Consider the following 16020-nt stretch of genomic DNA (forward strand, 5'->3'; position numbering starts at 1 on the left):
AAATAAGTGCCCTGGATTTAATAATTTGGAAGCTACTTTGCACCATGGAAATTCAAATTTTTAACTTTATTTTACTCTTATGGATGTTTCCCCAAACATTATATTTGCTACTTAAAAGAGTTAAAACTCTTTTTCTAAAAAATAAAAATATTTCATTGGCATAACTTATACATAGGGTAGATTAGAAAGCACTAAATTTATTTATCTGAGAATTGACAAGTTTTTATTAAAGCCTTTTTAACAGGCACCACAGTAAGAACAGGAGTCCTGGGTGGTGCAGATGGTTAAGCACTTGACTACTAACAGAAAGGTTGGCAGTTCCAACCCACCCAGAAGTGCCTTGGAAGATAAAAGAATGGCCTGTAGATCTGCTTCTGAAAACCCTATGGAGAGTCCCATTCTGCACACATAGGGTCACCATGAATCAGAATCAACTCCAAGCAACTGGGTTGGTCAGGTTTGGTGGAGTAAGCACTGGGAATGTGGTCAGACAGACCTCACTCCTTACCCCTGCCTGCATGCAGCCTAATGGGAAAAACAGATGTCAAGATATGAATGACTGTCTCAAGGGAAGAAGTGCGAGGGGTTCTGGAGGATACAGCACATGGACCTGACCTAGCTGAGGGAGTCAGAGAGGCTTCTGAAGTAAGCAGTGTTTGGGGCAAGAGCTAAAGAATAGCTGGGACTCTCTTCCAAGAGTAAGAGTCAACAGGTTAAGGTGAGAGCATTTCTGTGTCCATGCCCTACAGCCAAATCCACCAGGAACACACCTACGAGCAAGCTGAACTTTGAACAAATTGGGTTTATTATTCGGTGCATGAAGAAAGAACACACACCATGGGGAAATAGGGGAAGGTATTAAATCAAACCTGTTGCCATTGAGTCGATTCTGATTCATAGGGACCCTATAGGATAGAGTAAAACTGCCCCAAAGGGTTTCTGAGGAGCTGTTGGTGGGTTCGAGCTGCCAACTTTTGGTTAGCAGCTGTAGCTCGCCATAGCTCTTAACCACTGCACCACCAGGGCTTGAGGAAGGTATTAGAACCTATAATAACATTTGGGCTTTGGTTGGGTGATTTGGGGGAGAGTTTAAGGAAGTGGGGCTCACTATAGATTAGATGCTGTCAAAAAGTGAAGGTAATTCTATGATTGGGTGTCTCAATGAATCTTATCTATAGGGAGGTAGATTTATTAATAAAGAAGTAGAAGTCACTCATTTTAGCCATGAGACTGGGGTCTTTGGTATTTTGTGGGTGGCACAGTGATTTTTTTTTTTTTTTTTTTGTCTTAGACAAGATAAAGAATTGCCTTTGTTTTGCTTCACTTTATCATGGTCTCAGAGTAACCTTGCTCGGTATTGGTATTCTGTGAGATTACTTATGTCTAATGGGAGAATAACACGGCCTAGTACTGAGTGCCAGCCCAACTTCAGCATATCAGGGGCTGCTATTTTAATTTAATTTAATTTTTCTTACCAGGAAAAAAAACAATGGGTGAGGGGAAGCTTCTAACTTCAATTTTAGAAGTTAATAAAAATGGAGATGTTTTCTAGTAAAACCCACTTAATGTATGGGCAAAGAAACTGAGACCACAACCTACCTGGAGTGTGAAGAACACCAAAGACACACGGTAAAGGCAAGCCCAAGAGACAGAAAGGACCACGTAAACCAGAGACTCCATAAGCCTGAGACTGAAAGAACTAGATGGTACCCAGCTACCACCAATCACTGCCCTGACAGAGAACACAACAGAGAATCCCTGATGGAGCAGGAGAACAGTGGGATGAAGATCTCAAATTCTCATAAAGAGACCAGGCTTAATGGTCTGACTGAGACTGGAGGGATCCTGACGGTCATGGTCCCCAGACCCTTTGTTAGCCCAAGGTTGGAACCATTCCCAAAGCCAAATCTACAGACAGGGATTGGACTGATAGACAATGATACTGGTGTGAATGAGCTTCTTGGCTCAAATGGACACTTGAGTCTATGTGGGCAACTCCTGTCTGAAGGTGAGATGAGAAGGAAGAGGGGGACAGGAGCTGGTTGAATAGACACGAGAAATACAGGGTGGAGTGGAGGAACTTGCTATCTCATTAGGAAGAGAGCAGCTGGGAGTACATAGCGAGGTGTGTATGAGTACCTGGGAGTGCACAGCAAGGTGTGTATAACTTTTTGTACAAGAGACTGATTTGATTTGCAAACTTGCACCTAAAGCACAATAAAGAAAGGAAGAAAAACTGAGACAAGATAGTGAAGAGCCTTGGTGGTTTCAATGTATTTTCGAAGATTGGCTTGATGCTCCTACTCCTAAATATTATATCTATTATATTTGGATTAGAAAATCCATAAGTGTTATGGCCATCAATAAGACTTTAGTTCTTCCCATCTCCCTGAAATGCTTTCTCAGTCCAACCCTGTTGACACTCTTTGCGCAGGATCTCAACCTCTGTCAGTATTGGGATTCCTGGTACAAGTTGTAGTTAAGCATTCTGATTTGCCTCCCTAAACTCACCTCTCTAGTACCCCAAAAAAACAAACCTGTTGTGATTCTGACTCATAGTGACCCCACAGGACAGAGTAGAACTCGTCCCATAGGGTTTCCAAGGCTGTAGTATTTACAAAAACAGGTTTGTCACATCTTTCTCCTTTGGAGCGCTGGTGGGTTCGAAACACTGACCTTTCAGTGAGCAGCCAAGCACTTAACCATTGCGCAACTAGGGATTCCAACCTCACCATCCCACCATCTCAGAAAACCATTGAAATGATATTGAAGAGAAATGATATAAAATGTGAAAGACACTGTAAAAAGACTTTATATAAAGTTTGCTCAGAATTTGAATCAAAGTGTTTCAATCAGAAAGAATTTGACCATTGCTCAGAAATCCATTTGATGATAAAGGGAAACAAGTTTTCCTAATAAAAACATAGACACCGTAACCATGAATCAAGTAGGATGAAGTTAAAAAGAGTCCTCTTCCAAAGGTCATTGTCACTTTTTCCAGTGTGTAATTTAGAGTATTTCAGCCACCCCTTCATTTATCTATGTTATCAGTGAGGATAGTGACACAATCCAATCAAATGTTCCATTTCAATTGTCATTTCTTTCAGAGCAAATTGCAAGATTTTCACACCTTCACTGAATCTTTCACTGACTTCCACCTTCACCTCCACAAGTATATCTGACCCCCCTCCTTGTGTTAGTGATCACTGAGAGTGTGAAATGATGACACATCTATCACCAAGGATTACTGGGTGGGGTGGTACAGTGTGCAGCGGATTGAACAATGTAGACTCTGATTTCAGTCCATTTTCTGTGTGCAGTGTTTTGTCCGAGAGAGATTGATTTTGACATTGACATTGAAATACTTCTATTTTTCAACTTGTTCTCTGCACATCATCCTTCATTATGGCAAGCACTTACAACTACAGATGTTGCCTTCACTAAAACTTGAATATTAATTAAATATTCATCTTATCTCATGACTCCTGAAATAATGCAATGGAAGAAAGGTGTTTCAGATCTGCCTTTGCTTAATTTGGCTCACAGCAGTTGCTCAGCCTACTTACTAGGACTCTTTCTCAATGTGCCAGTTTGTGAGCAGGGTCAATGATTTTGATCCCAGGAATATTGACCCAATATTTAATTTTATCCAATATTTTTAAACTCCGTGTATTTGTCTTTGTCAACAAACATCTGTTTGTCTTTTCTCTCTCTGGGACTGCTTTACATGACCCAAAACAAATAACATCTCCAGTGGATTCTCCAAATGTAAAACTCAAGTTTTAAAAAAAAAAAAATTAGTGAATGAAAAGCTGCCTTCAGAATTTTGCCTGTCTTTTTAAAAAGCAGTAGGACACATCTCACGTTCTAAAGTAACTGCAAACCATTGGGTTCTTGACTACAAGCCATCCTCCTGGGTAAGGTGGGTGCTATTTTTCACCAGTCTCCACTAGATGCTGACAGCAGGGCAATCTGAGGTCCTTGCTCTTCCTGCCCCCACAGCGCTGCCCGCTCTGAAAGATCCTGAGTTTCCTGCCCTCGTTCTGGGTTCTCCTCTACTCCACTGACACAGCCTTTCCCCACTGACTTGTAGTCCCTCTGGCCCACAGCTGTGTGGTGTACCGAACAGTTCTCTTACTTCTGTGTTACCTGCCAGGACTGACGGGACCCCACAGAGTCTCCGAGTTTGGTGAAATGACTCTTCCAGGGTTTGCTCATGATCCTAACTCTTTCTCGACAGGCTGTATGTGTGGTCTGCCTGGTGGAGTCCAGGGTCCATGGTCTTGTCGGATTTGGGTCTGTTTCTTTGAAAACACTCAGACTCTGGCTCATGTCAATGTTCTTCAGCGTTTAAATCCTTCTCCTCATTATTAAAAAGTTTTCTGAGCATGTGGGTTCAATGTATATTTATTCATTTGCAAAGTAAAAAAAAAATTCATTTCTGTAAGTAATACGTATGACAAAATGTACACAAATATAGGAATTTAAAAAGCATGAGATGAAAAAGGACATAATTGGAAGTTCTAGTCCACCACCCTGTGGTAAGCCTTACAGTCAGGGGCCTCCACTCCCAATGAGGTTTCCCTGACTTCAAGTTAGGGTGTGTAGGGGGTGGGGGCAGGGGTAGGAGGGCGCAAAGCAGAGAGACCATCTCCAAAAAGTGGATTTTCTGTGCTTTTTCTTCTTCTCTTCAGATTTTTTTTTTTATGATTTTTTGAATTGCTTATAGATTTAGAATTCAGAGAAAAGTGTGCTTTTCGTGATGAAGTTTTACCCAGAGAGGCAAACTGAACACAGGGTACTGCACTGGTTTTCATGTTGTTGCTAGGTGCCATTGAGCCAATTTCAACTCATAGTGATCCTATGTACAACAGAATGAAATGCTGCCCAGTCCTGTGCCACCCTTAAAATCTTTGCTATGTTTGAGCTCATTGTTGCAGCCACTGTGTCACTCCATCTCATTAAGAGTTTTCCTCTTTTTTGCTGACCATCTATTTTACCAATCATGGTGTCCTTCTCCAGGGACTGGTCCCTTCTGATAACACACCCAAAGTACATGGGATGAAGTCTTGCCATTCTTGCTTCTGAGGAGCATCCTATATGTACTTCTTCCAAGACACATTTGTTCATTCTTGTGGAGGTCCATGGTATACTCAATTCTTCACCAACACTATAATTCAAAGGCATCGATTCTTTTTTTCTTTTTTTTGGCTTTAACAAAGAGAAGTTTATTTTCTCACAGTAAAGTAGGCTAAAAGTCCAAATTCAAGGTGCCAGCTCCAGGGGAAGGCTTTCTCTCTCAGTAGGCCTTCTCATCCATCTTCCCCCAGACTAGGGGCTTCTCTGCACAGGGACCCCCGGTCCACAGGACGCACTCTGCTCCCAGCACTGCTTTCTTGGTGGTGTGAGGTCTCCCTGTCCCTCTGTTCGCTTCTTTCTTTTATATCTCAAGAGATTGCCTCAAGACACAATCCAATCTTATAGGTTGAGTCCTGCCTCACTAACACAACTGCTGTCCATCTTCCCGAATTAACATCACAGGCAGGATTTACAACTTATAGGAAAATCACACAATACTCGGAATCATGGCCCAGCCCAACTGATACACACATTTTTAGGGGGACATAACTCAATCCATGACACACTTCTAGTTTGATAAACCTTCCAGTTATTTCCACCTTATAGGATTACATAAATCAAGTAAGCATAATTATCATGGTAAAATTTATCAAATAAGATAGCCCTTCAGGATTACAGGTTTAAGGTTGCTTTCACAGGACATAGTGATTATCTGTCTTGTCTAGCTGTCTTTTTTTTAATATACAATTTTTATTGTGCTTTAAATGAAAGTTTACAAATTAAGTCACTCTTTCACATGAAAACTTATACACACCTCGCTACATACTCCCAGTTACTCTCCCCCTAATGATACAGCCTGCTCCCTCCCTCCACTCTCTCTTTTCATATCCATTTTGTCGGCTTCTAACCCCCTCTACCCTCTCATCTCCCCTCCAGGGAAGAGATGCCAACACAGTCTCAAGTGTCCACCTGATCCAAGAAGCTCACTCCTCACGAGCATCCCTCTCCAACCCATTGTCCAATCCAATCCCTGTCTGAAGAGTTGGCTCTGTGAATGTTTCCTGTCCTGGGCCAACAGAAGGTCTGTGGGCCATGACCACCGGGGTCCTTCTAGTCTCAGTCAGACCATTAAGTCTGGTCTTTTTATGAGAATTTGAGGTCTGCATTCCACTGCTCTCCTGTTCCCTCAGGGATTCTCTGTTGTGTTACCTGTCAGGGCAGTCATCGGTTGTAGCCAGGCACCATTTAGTACTTCTGGTCTCAGGATGATGTAGTCTCTGGTTCATGTGGCCCTTTCTGTCTCTTGGCCTCGTAATTACATTGTGTCCTTGGCGTTCTTCATTCTCCTTTGATCCAGGTGGGTTGAGACTCATTGATGCATCTTAGATGGCCACTTGCTAGCGTTTCAGACCCCAGACACTACTCTTCAAAGTGGGATGCAGAAAATTTTCTTAATAGATTTTATTATGCCAGTTGACTTAGAAGTCCCCTGAAACAATGGTCCCCAAACACCTGCCCCTGCTACGCTGGCCTTCGAAGCATTCAGTTTATTCAGGAAACTTCTTTGCTTTTGGTTTAATCCCGTTGTGCTGGCCTCCCCTGTATTGTGTGTTGTCTTTCCCTTCACCTCAAGTAGTTCTTACCTACTATCTAATTAGTGAATACCCCTCTCCCACCCTTCCCACCCCCCCCCGCCCCGTAACCACAAAAGAGTGTTTTCTTCTCAGTTTAAACTATTTCTCAAGTACTTAGAATAGCGGTCTTATACAATATTTGTCCTTTTGCAACTAATTTCACTCAGCATAATGCCTTCCAGGTTCCTCCATGTTATGAAGTGTTTCACAGATTCATCACTCTTCTTTATTGATCCGTAGTATTCCATTGTGTGAATATAACATAATTTATTCATCCATTCATCCCTTGATGGCACCTTGGTTACTTCCATCTTTTTGCTACTGTAAACAGTGCTGCAATAAACATGGGTGTGCATATATCCGTTCATGTAAAGACTCTTATTTCTCTAGGACATATTCCGAGGAGTGTGATTGCTGGGTCGTATGGTAGTCCTATATCTAGCTTTTTAAGGAAGTGCCAAATTGATTTCCAAAGTGATTGTACCATTTGACATTCCCACCAGCAGTATATAAGTGTTCCAATCTCTCCACAGCTTTTCCAACATTTATTATTTTTTGTTTTTTGGATTAATTCCAGCCTTGTTGGAGTGAGATGAAATTTCATTGTAGTTTTGATCTGCATTTCTCTAATGGCTAATGATTATGAGCATTTCCTCATGTATCTGTTAGCTACCTGAATGTCTTCTTTAGTGAAGTGTCTATTCATATCTTTTGCCCATTCAAAGGCATTGATTCTTTATTGGCCTTCCTTATTCATAGTTCAGGTTTTGCATGCAGATGAGGCAATTGAAAATATCATGGCTTGAGTCAGGTGCACCTTAGTCTTCAAGGTGACATCTTTGCTGTTCAACACTTTGAAGAGGTCTCTTGCAACAGATTTGCCCAATGCAATACCTCATCTGATGTTTTGGCTGCTGCTTCCATGGGTGTTGACTGTGGATCCAAGTAAAATGAAATCCTTGACATCAGTCTTTTCTCCATTTATCATGATATTGCTTATTGGTTCAGTTGTGAGGATTTTGTTTTCTTTATATTAAGGTATAATCCATACTGAAGCCTGTAGTTTTGGTCTTCATCAGTAAGTGCTTCAAGTTCTCTGCTTTTAGCAAGCAAGTTTGTGTCATCTGCATAATGTAGGTTGATAATGAGTCTTTCTCTAATCCTGATGCCTTGTTCTTCTTCACATAGCCCAACTTCTAGGATTATTTGCTCAACGTACAGATTGAATAAGTATGGTGAGAAGGTAAAATCCCAATACACACGTTTCCTGATTTTAAATCACACAGTATCTCCTCCTTTTGTTTGTACAACTGCCTCTTTTTCTATGTACAGGTTCTGCATGAGCACAATGAAGTGTTCTGGGATTCCCATTCTTTGAAATGTTATCCATAATTTGTTATGATCCACACAGGCAAATGTCTTTGCATAGACAGTAAAACACAGCTAAACACCTTTCTGGTATTCTCTGCTTTCAGTAAAGATTCATCTAACATCAGTAATGATATCTCTCATTTCACATCCTCTTCTGAATCCAGCTTGAATTTCTGGCTGTTCCCTGTTGATGTACTGCTGCAACCACTTTTGAATAGTCTTCAGCAAAATTTTACTTGTGTGTGATATTAATGATGTTGTTCAATAATTTCTGCATTCTCTTGGATCACTTTTCTTTGGAGTGGGCACGTCTTAGTTATCTAGTGCTACGATAACAGAAATACCACAAGTGGATGGCTTTAACAAACAAAAATTTATTCTCTCACAGTTTAGGTTAGAAGTCCAAATTCAAAGTGTCAGCTCCAGGAGAAGACTTTCTCTTTCTGTCGGCTCTGGGGGAAGGGCCTTGTCATTAATTTTCCCTGTGTCAAGCGGTGTCTCAGCACAGAAACCCTGGGTTGAAAGGACGTGCTGTGCTCCTGGCTTTTCTTTTTTGGTGGTCTGAGGTCCCTCTCCTCTCTGCTCAATTCTTTCTTTTATATTTCAAAAGCAATTGACTCAAGATACAACCTAATCCTGTAGACTGAGTTCTTCTTCTGTAACATAACTGCTTCTAACCCTGCCTCATTAGCATCATAGAGGTTAGGATTTACAACACTTAGGATAATCACATCAAATCACAAAATGGTGGACAACCACACAATACTAGGGATCATTGCCTAGCCAAGTTGACACACATTTTTGTGTGACACAATTCAATCCATAATATGGCACAAATATTTCTCTCTTCCAGTTGGTTGCCCAGGTAGCTGTCTTCCAAATTTCTGGCATAGATAAATGAGCACCTCCAGCACTGCTTCTGTTTGTTGAAACATCTCAATTGGCTTTCATACAAGTTAATAAAATCAAGTTATATTAATAAAGTCATTTTCTTCCTTTAAACTGTGCCATGATTAAAAACAGACTGCTATCAAGAAGAGTACTTTGGTGAATAGTCTGGGGTCTTAAAGCTTGTGAGCAGCCATCTAAGATACTCTACCATCCCACTCCATCTGGAGAGGAGAGAATGAAGAAAACCAAAGACGCAAAGGAAAGATTAGTCAAAAGGACTAATGGACCACAACTACCAAAGCCTCCACCAGAATGAGTCCAGCATAACTAGATGGTGCCCAGCTACATCACTGACTTTTCTGACAGAGATCACAATAGAAGGTCCCACACAGAGCTGGAGAAAAATGTAGAGCAAAATTCTAACTCACAAAAAATGACCAGGCTAGTCTGATGGAGACTGGAGAAACTGGAAAGCATGGCCCCTGAACACCCTTTTACCTCAGTACTGAAGTCACTCCTGAGGTTCACCCTTCAGCCAAACATTAATTAGACAGGCCCATAAAACAAATAGTAATACACATAGCTCAACTGTGTATGAGACTAAATGGGTACACCAGCCCAGAGGCAAGGACGAGAAGGCAGGAGGGAACAGGAAAGCTGGACAAATGCGAATGAGGAATCCAAAGTCAAGAAGGGGAGAGTGTTGACATGTCACAGGGTTGGCAACCAATACCACAAAACAATATGTGTTTTAATTGTTTAATGAGAAGCTACTTTGCTCTGTAAACTTTCACTTAAAAAATAAATAAATAAAACCCGTCGCCAAGTCAATTCCTACTCATAAAGCACAATTAAAAAGAAAAGAAGAGGAAGAGTTCTCATACTCCAAAATATGCCTTTTCTAAAAAGCGTTGTGATTTCTTCTTGGTTGAAATAGTAATATGTACCATAACCTGGTGATGTTGGAAATAACTTCCTCTAGGGAAACCACCTGGCTGAGCTATGAAAGGGGTCCAGTCAAAGAAACTGTATGGTGTAGTAGAAGGAGCATTTGGCCTGAGTCAGAAGATGTGGAAATTGGGAAGAGGTATTGTTGGGGAATATTTCTGTGCCTCAGCGTCCCTCTTTTGTTAATTAGGTGACTGGGCTATAGAAAAGGGCCATGATCATTTTGTAGTAATGACTGTTTTCCTTCCTCTTCCTTCTTCTCCTGCTCCTTTTTGACTTCCTCTTCTTCTCCTCCTCCTCCTCCCCACTCTACTTCATCTAAAAAAGTCACCAGAAATTCCCCAGGCAATTAGAAATAGTTACGGGGTGTGTCTTAGTCATCTAGTGCTGCTGTAACAGAAATACCGCAAGTGGATGGCTTTAACAAAGAGATATTTTCTCATAGTCTAGTAGGGTAAAAGTCCAAATTTGGGGCATCAGCTCCAAGGGAAAGCTTTTTCTCTCTGTGGGCTCTCAAGGAAGGTCCTTCTTGTCAATATTCCCCTGGGCTAGGAGCTTCTCTGCGCAGGAACCCCAGGTCCAAAGGACACACTCTCTTCCCAGGGCTTCTTCTTGGTGGCATGAGGTCCCCAACTCTCTCAGCTTGCTTCCTTTTCCTTTTATCTCTTGTAAGATAAAATGTGGTGCAGGCCACACCCCAGGGAAACTCCCGTTACATTGGATCCGGGATGTGACCTTAGTAAGGGTGTTACAATCCCACCCTAATCCTCTTGAACATAAAATTACAATAACAAAATACTGGACAACCACAGAATACTGAGAATCATGGCCCAGCCAAACTGATACAAACATTTTTGGGGAGACATAATTCATGACAGAGTGAGTCAGTGGTAAAGGGTAGTATCATTCTGAGTAAAATGAGTTAGAGTTGGGGGCGGGGAAGATGTACAATGCAGCACTTAGTGCTCTTTTGGCCAAGCTCTTTTTCCTACTTCAATTTCAGAAACCTTTTAAACAGGTTCCTGACCACAGCAAACAGACCCTAGGCCTGCCTGTCCTTCTTTATGTACTGTCTTCAAATCCTTGTATCAGACGGCCTCCGTGGAGCCCTCTCTGCTCTCATAGCTATAAAATATGCATTTATTAGTGGGGCAAGGACATCCCAGCTCCCTACCTGAAGTCTTCCTCTTTCCTTCTACTGCGACAAGTTGAAGGAAACGTAATCATGTTTCCAGAAAACATTCATGCTGGCCCGCATGCTCCATTCCAAGGGGGATAAGAATGGCTATAGACTTAGCTTACAAGCCACTTCTGTAAAAATAAAGATCCTGGCCTCCAATCTTGAAAAAAAAAAAAGATTAATATTTTAATGTGCTTAATCCATAAGGCCAGCTAAAGCGTAAAAATGCCTAGGCCAAAATGCTATGTCATCTACACTCCCGAGTTTTCCTGTAAAAAAATGATAGCATTTCCTAAATCCTCATTTATTTTGCTCTGTGTTTTATTATTTTATACCTGTTTCTAGATGTTAGTATCTTCTTAAAAAGATGATCTATGCATATGGGTTTATACTTCCAAAAAGAAAGTGTCTTGTCCATGATTATGGGGTGACATGGATGTGAAATGCATGGAATTGTATCCATAGGGGGAAAAAATGAGTGATTCTGGTTAAAATACTATTAATAGGACCCCACGGCACATCCATGGCTACTTTCCACAGTTCCCTGATTCAATAACATAATAAAACTGGCAAATCTCAAAAAATTTATAGCTATGATTTTGTGAAATATTTTACTGCCAGAGTATGTTTTATTCTTAATTAAAAAATAAATATACATCCAAAGACTACTCTTGTCAGCTCATTCTGTCCTTTTTAGAGAAGGAACCATTAGACTGTCATCCCATGGGTAATCTGAGTGACTTCTCCAGTGAAACCCATTTGACAGCTGTTATTGAAATAGATTTTACCAGGAAAAGTAAAACAGGCTTCTTATGAATAAATATCTTATGAATAGTCTTAACTAAGTGCACAATTTAGAAAGTGTTAGGAGGTGTACAGCAAGTGAGCCTTTGATTATTAATTATTGTAATAAAGAATAGGTTCCTGGACGGGGCAAGCAGCTTGCTCTTGGCTACTAACCTAAATGTTGTTGGTTTGAATACACCTAGCCACATCATGGAAGGGTCTGGTGATCTGCTTTTGTAAGAATTATAGCCATGAAAACCCTATGGAGCTCAATCCTGCTCTGACACACATGGGGTCACCCTGAGTCAAAATTGACTCAATGGCAATTTTTTTTTTTAAATAGAATACGGATTAATTGTATACTTTCTCTAGTTGATATATCAAAATTTCACCTCCCCTGTAATTTTACTGGGGCAACATATATCTCAAGTACAGATTAAATGATTCTTTTTTATGATTCCAAAACTATTTTAAGCCATGTATCCTTGTAATAAGTTTATGACATAGCCAGACTTGCCCAAGTTTTGGAAACTGCACATTTCTTTGAATTATTTAAAAAAACGAATCCTTCTAAATAGTCCAGTAGTTCTGGCATTGTTAGCTGAACATTAGAATTTTTTCATATTTTTGGAAACAGGTAATATCATTTGAGGCCATAACCACATTTCAAGGGGCAAAATAATTAATATAATTTAATCTTTTAAATTAACCTGTGGGGATGGCGCAGGACCAGGCATCGTTTTGCTCCATTGTGCCTGGGGTGGCCATGAGTCTGGGACCGACTCGATGATAACTAACAACAACAAAGGTGGTAAAGATCTGGATAAAATAATACCCACCACTGTTCCCCAGCTACTCAGTTCCCTTCCCCTAAGACACCAACATTTTTCATTTCTAAAGTATCCTAGCATATAGTTTTATGCATTTGCAAGTAAATATATACACATATATATCCTTTTCTCTCCTTCATTTTACTATCTTTAAATACTCACCTTTATATTTTCTAACTAAAATAAACCAGAACTAAACACACTGTCATTGATTCCAACTCATTGCGACCCTATGGGACAGTTCTATCCTATCCCACAGGGTTTCTAAGGAGCAGCTGGTGGATTCAAATTGCTGGCCTTTTGGTTAGCAGCCAAGTTCTTAACCACTGCGCCACCAGGGCTCCAAATAAGAGCTCCTGAAAAACCAATGTTTCGTTATAACTCAAGAAATTCCTAAATTCCATAGGGAATCATAAAAAGAGGTGTAGTCCTTGATCAATAGAGGGTGATGGGGTCCTTCCTGAAATGTTTGCTTGTGGGCTCCCACCCCACACCCGCTCCTTGGGGTAGGCAGAATAATGGCTCCCCAAAGAGGTCCTTGTACCTGACCCAAGCCGTGGTATTTTCAATCATCTCATATGCGTGTGAAAGCTGGACGATGAATAAGGAAGACTGAAGAATCGGTGCCTTTGAATTATGGTGTTGTCAAAGAATAGCGAATAACCATAGACTGCCAGAAGAATGAACAAATCTGTTTTGGAAAAAGTGCAGCCAGAACGCTCCTTTGAAGCAAGTGAGACTTTGTCTCACATACTTTGGGCACGTTATCACGAGGACCAGTCCCTGGAAAAGGACATTGTGCTTGGTAAAGTGGAAGGTCAGCGAAAAAGAGGAAGATCCTCAACAAGATGTATTGACACAACGGCTACAACAATGGGCTCAAGCATAAGAACAATTATGAAGATGGCGCAGGACTGGGCAGTGTTTCGTTCTGTTGTATGTAGGGTCGCTATGAGTTGGAACTGACCCGAAGGCACCTAACAACAACATGATAATCTTTTGGTATTATTTTTAAAGCCATAAGTATAAATTTGCAAGAGGATGTAATATGGATATTGCTAGAAACCTGTCTCATTTGTAAGAAATAGTCAGATATCTGATAATATAGCTTGTTTCATTTAAAAATAAAACAAAGCCCATAAACATAACACAAACTGTTATGTGCAAAGTAATGTACCAGTTTTACAGCTACCCAGGGAGTGAGCCTATATGTCACAAGCATCTTTGCTGGTTCTTTTCACTTCTGAAGTCCATTTGCTGTAGTTCTTCCTTTGTCATATATATCCAAAGGCGGGGGGGGCGGGGGTCAGTCATTCCGAGTACAGGAAGTGGTGCCCAACAATATAAGAAATGTGATCCTGGTGTTATTCAACTGGATGATAACAAAAATCGGAGGAGGGGGAGATTTACTTGCTTTAAAAGATTGTGATTTTCTTACCTGTGGGTCAGAGCACAAGCTAACAAAACCCTGTGGAGGAGAAGTTTGTACAGGTTTCCATGTGGAATTAATTCTTTTGCTCAGAAGTGAAAACATAAAAGACAAAAATACACAAACATGTCCTTTGGCATGCACAGCTGCTGATGTTCCTCCCGCACTGCCAGTTTGATAAGTAGTTTCATAGCTACTCAGAAGAATCCGTTAGTGGGTGCCTGCTCAGGCTCCTCACAATGGCTGTCTCTTTGGGAGGTCTCTATGGAAGTCTTTGAGAGAGGTCTGGATGTGTGAACTCTGTGAGATCTTTGTGACAGGTCCCTGTAGGAAGTCTCTGTGGGAGATCTTTGTCTGAGGTCTTTGTGTGGTGTCTTTGTGAGGGATCTCTGAGAAGTTTCTGAGAGGTCTCTATGGAAGGTATGTCTGTGGAGGTCTCTATGGGAGGTCTCTGTCTGATGTTTCTGTGTGAGATTTCTGTGTGGTGCTTGTGGGTGTTCTCTGTGGGAAGTATATCCTTGAGAGGTCTCTGAGGGAGGTCTCTATGGTGTCTGTGGTTAGTCTCTGTGAGAGGTCTTTCTGGAAGGTCTCTGTGAGGTCTGTGTGTGGGTGTCCCTGTGAAATCCCTGAGAGTTCTCTGGGGGAAATCTTTGCGTAAGTTATCTGTGTGAGGATTCTGTGTTGGCCTCTGTGGGAGATTTCTCTGTGAGGGATATCTGTGGGAGGGCTCTATCTGAGGTCTGTGTGAGGATCTCTGTGTTATATCTCTATGCAAGGCCTCTTTGGGATGTCTCTCTGTGAGAGATCTCCTTAGAGGTCTCTGTGGGACATCTTTCTATGAAAGGTCTGTCTGAGATCTCTGTGGGAGGCTTCTGTAGGAGGCGTCTCAGGAGGACTCTCTAAAAGCTGCTTGAGGTCTGTCTGTGAGAGGTTGCTGTGTAAGGTCTCTATGAGAGGTCTCCGTAGGAAGTCTCTGTGGGATATCTCTCAGAGGTCTGTCTGTGAGAGGTCTTTGTGGGAGGACTGAGATCTCTGTGGGAGGTCTCTGCATGGGACCTCTGAATAGTCTCAGTTGGAGGTCTCTGACATATGAGAGGTCTCTGTGGGAGCTCTCTGGATTCTCTGTGGGGTTTGTGTGGGAGGTGTCTGTGAGAGGTCTGTGAGGTCTGTGTCTGGTGTCTGTAAGGTCACCAAAGGCCTCTGTGTTGGGTGTTTTTGGAAGGTCTGTGTGTGAGGTCCCTGTGGGAGAGTTCTATGAGAGTTCACTGTGGAAAGTTTCTCTGCGAGGTCTCTCTGTGAGAGGTCACTATGGGAGGTTTGCAAAAGGTCTGAGTTTATGGTGAGAGGCCTCCAAGTGTTCTGATTGGGGTCTCTCTGTGAGGTCTCTCTTTGGGGTTTCTGTGTGGGTCATTGTCAGGTCTCTGCAGAGGTCTCTGTGTACAGTCTTTCTGCGGAGATCTTTCTGTGAGGTCTCCGTGTGGATCTCTTCATTTCTGACTTTACTGCACCTGATGGGAAGATTAGGGGCAGGAGAAAGGGAAGGGAGTTGCTCCTTTCACTCTCTGTTCTGTCAGTCTCCGCATCTGTGCACTTCTCTGGCAGGAACAGTGGGGATCAGCAGCAGTTGGTCCAGAACTCACCTCAGTGGCAGCCAGGCACACCCTTGACTTTCTTCTCACTCCTGAGGGTCTGGGCAGCTCTCTGCTCAGAGGCTCTCAGTCCCTCCTGCAGGTCCAGGCTCTGCTCTCACTGTGGCACCCACCCCGGAGGGTGCCTCACAATCAGGGCCCAGGGGCAACACCTGGCTGCAGGGAGAACTTGGTGGTCCCAGCAGCTGGGCTCTGGGGCTCTGGTGTCCTGACTGAGATGTGT

Source organism: Loxodonta africana, chromosome 9 (genome assembly GCF_030014295.1).
Source record: "Loxodonta africana isolate mLoxAfr1 chromosome 9, mLoxAfr1.hap2, whole genome shotgun sequence".
Lineage (NCBI taxonomy): Eukaryota > Metazoa > Chordata > Mammalia > Proboscidea > Elephantidae > Loxodonta > Loxodonta africana.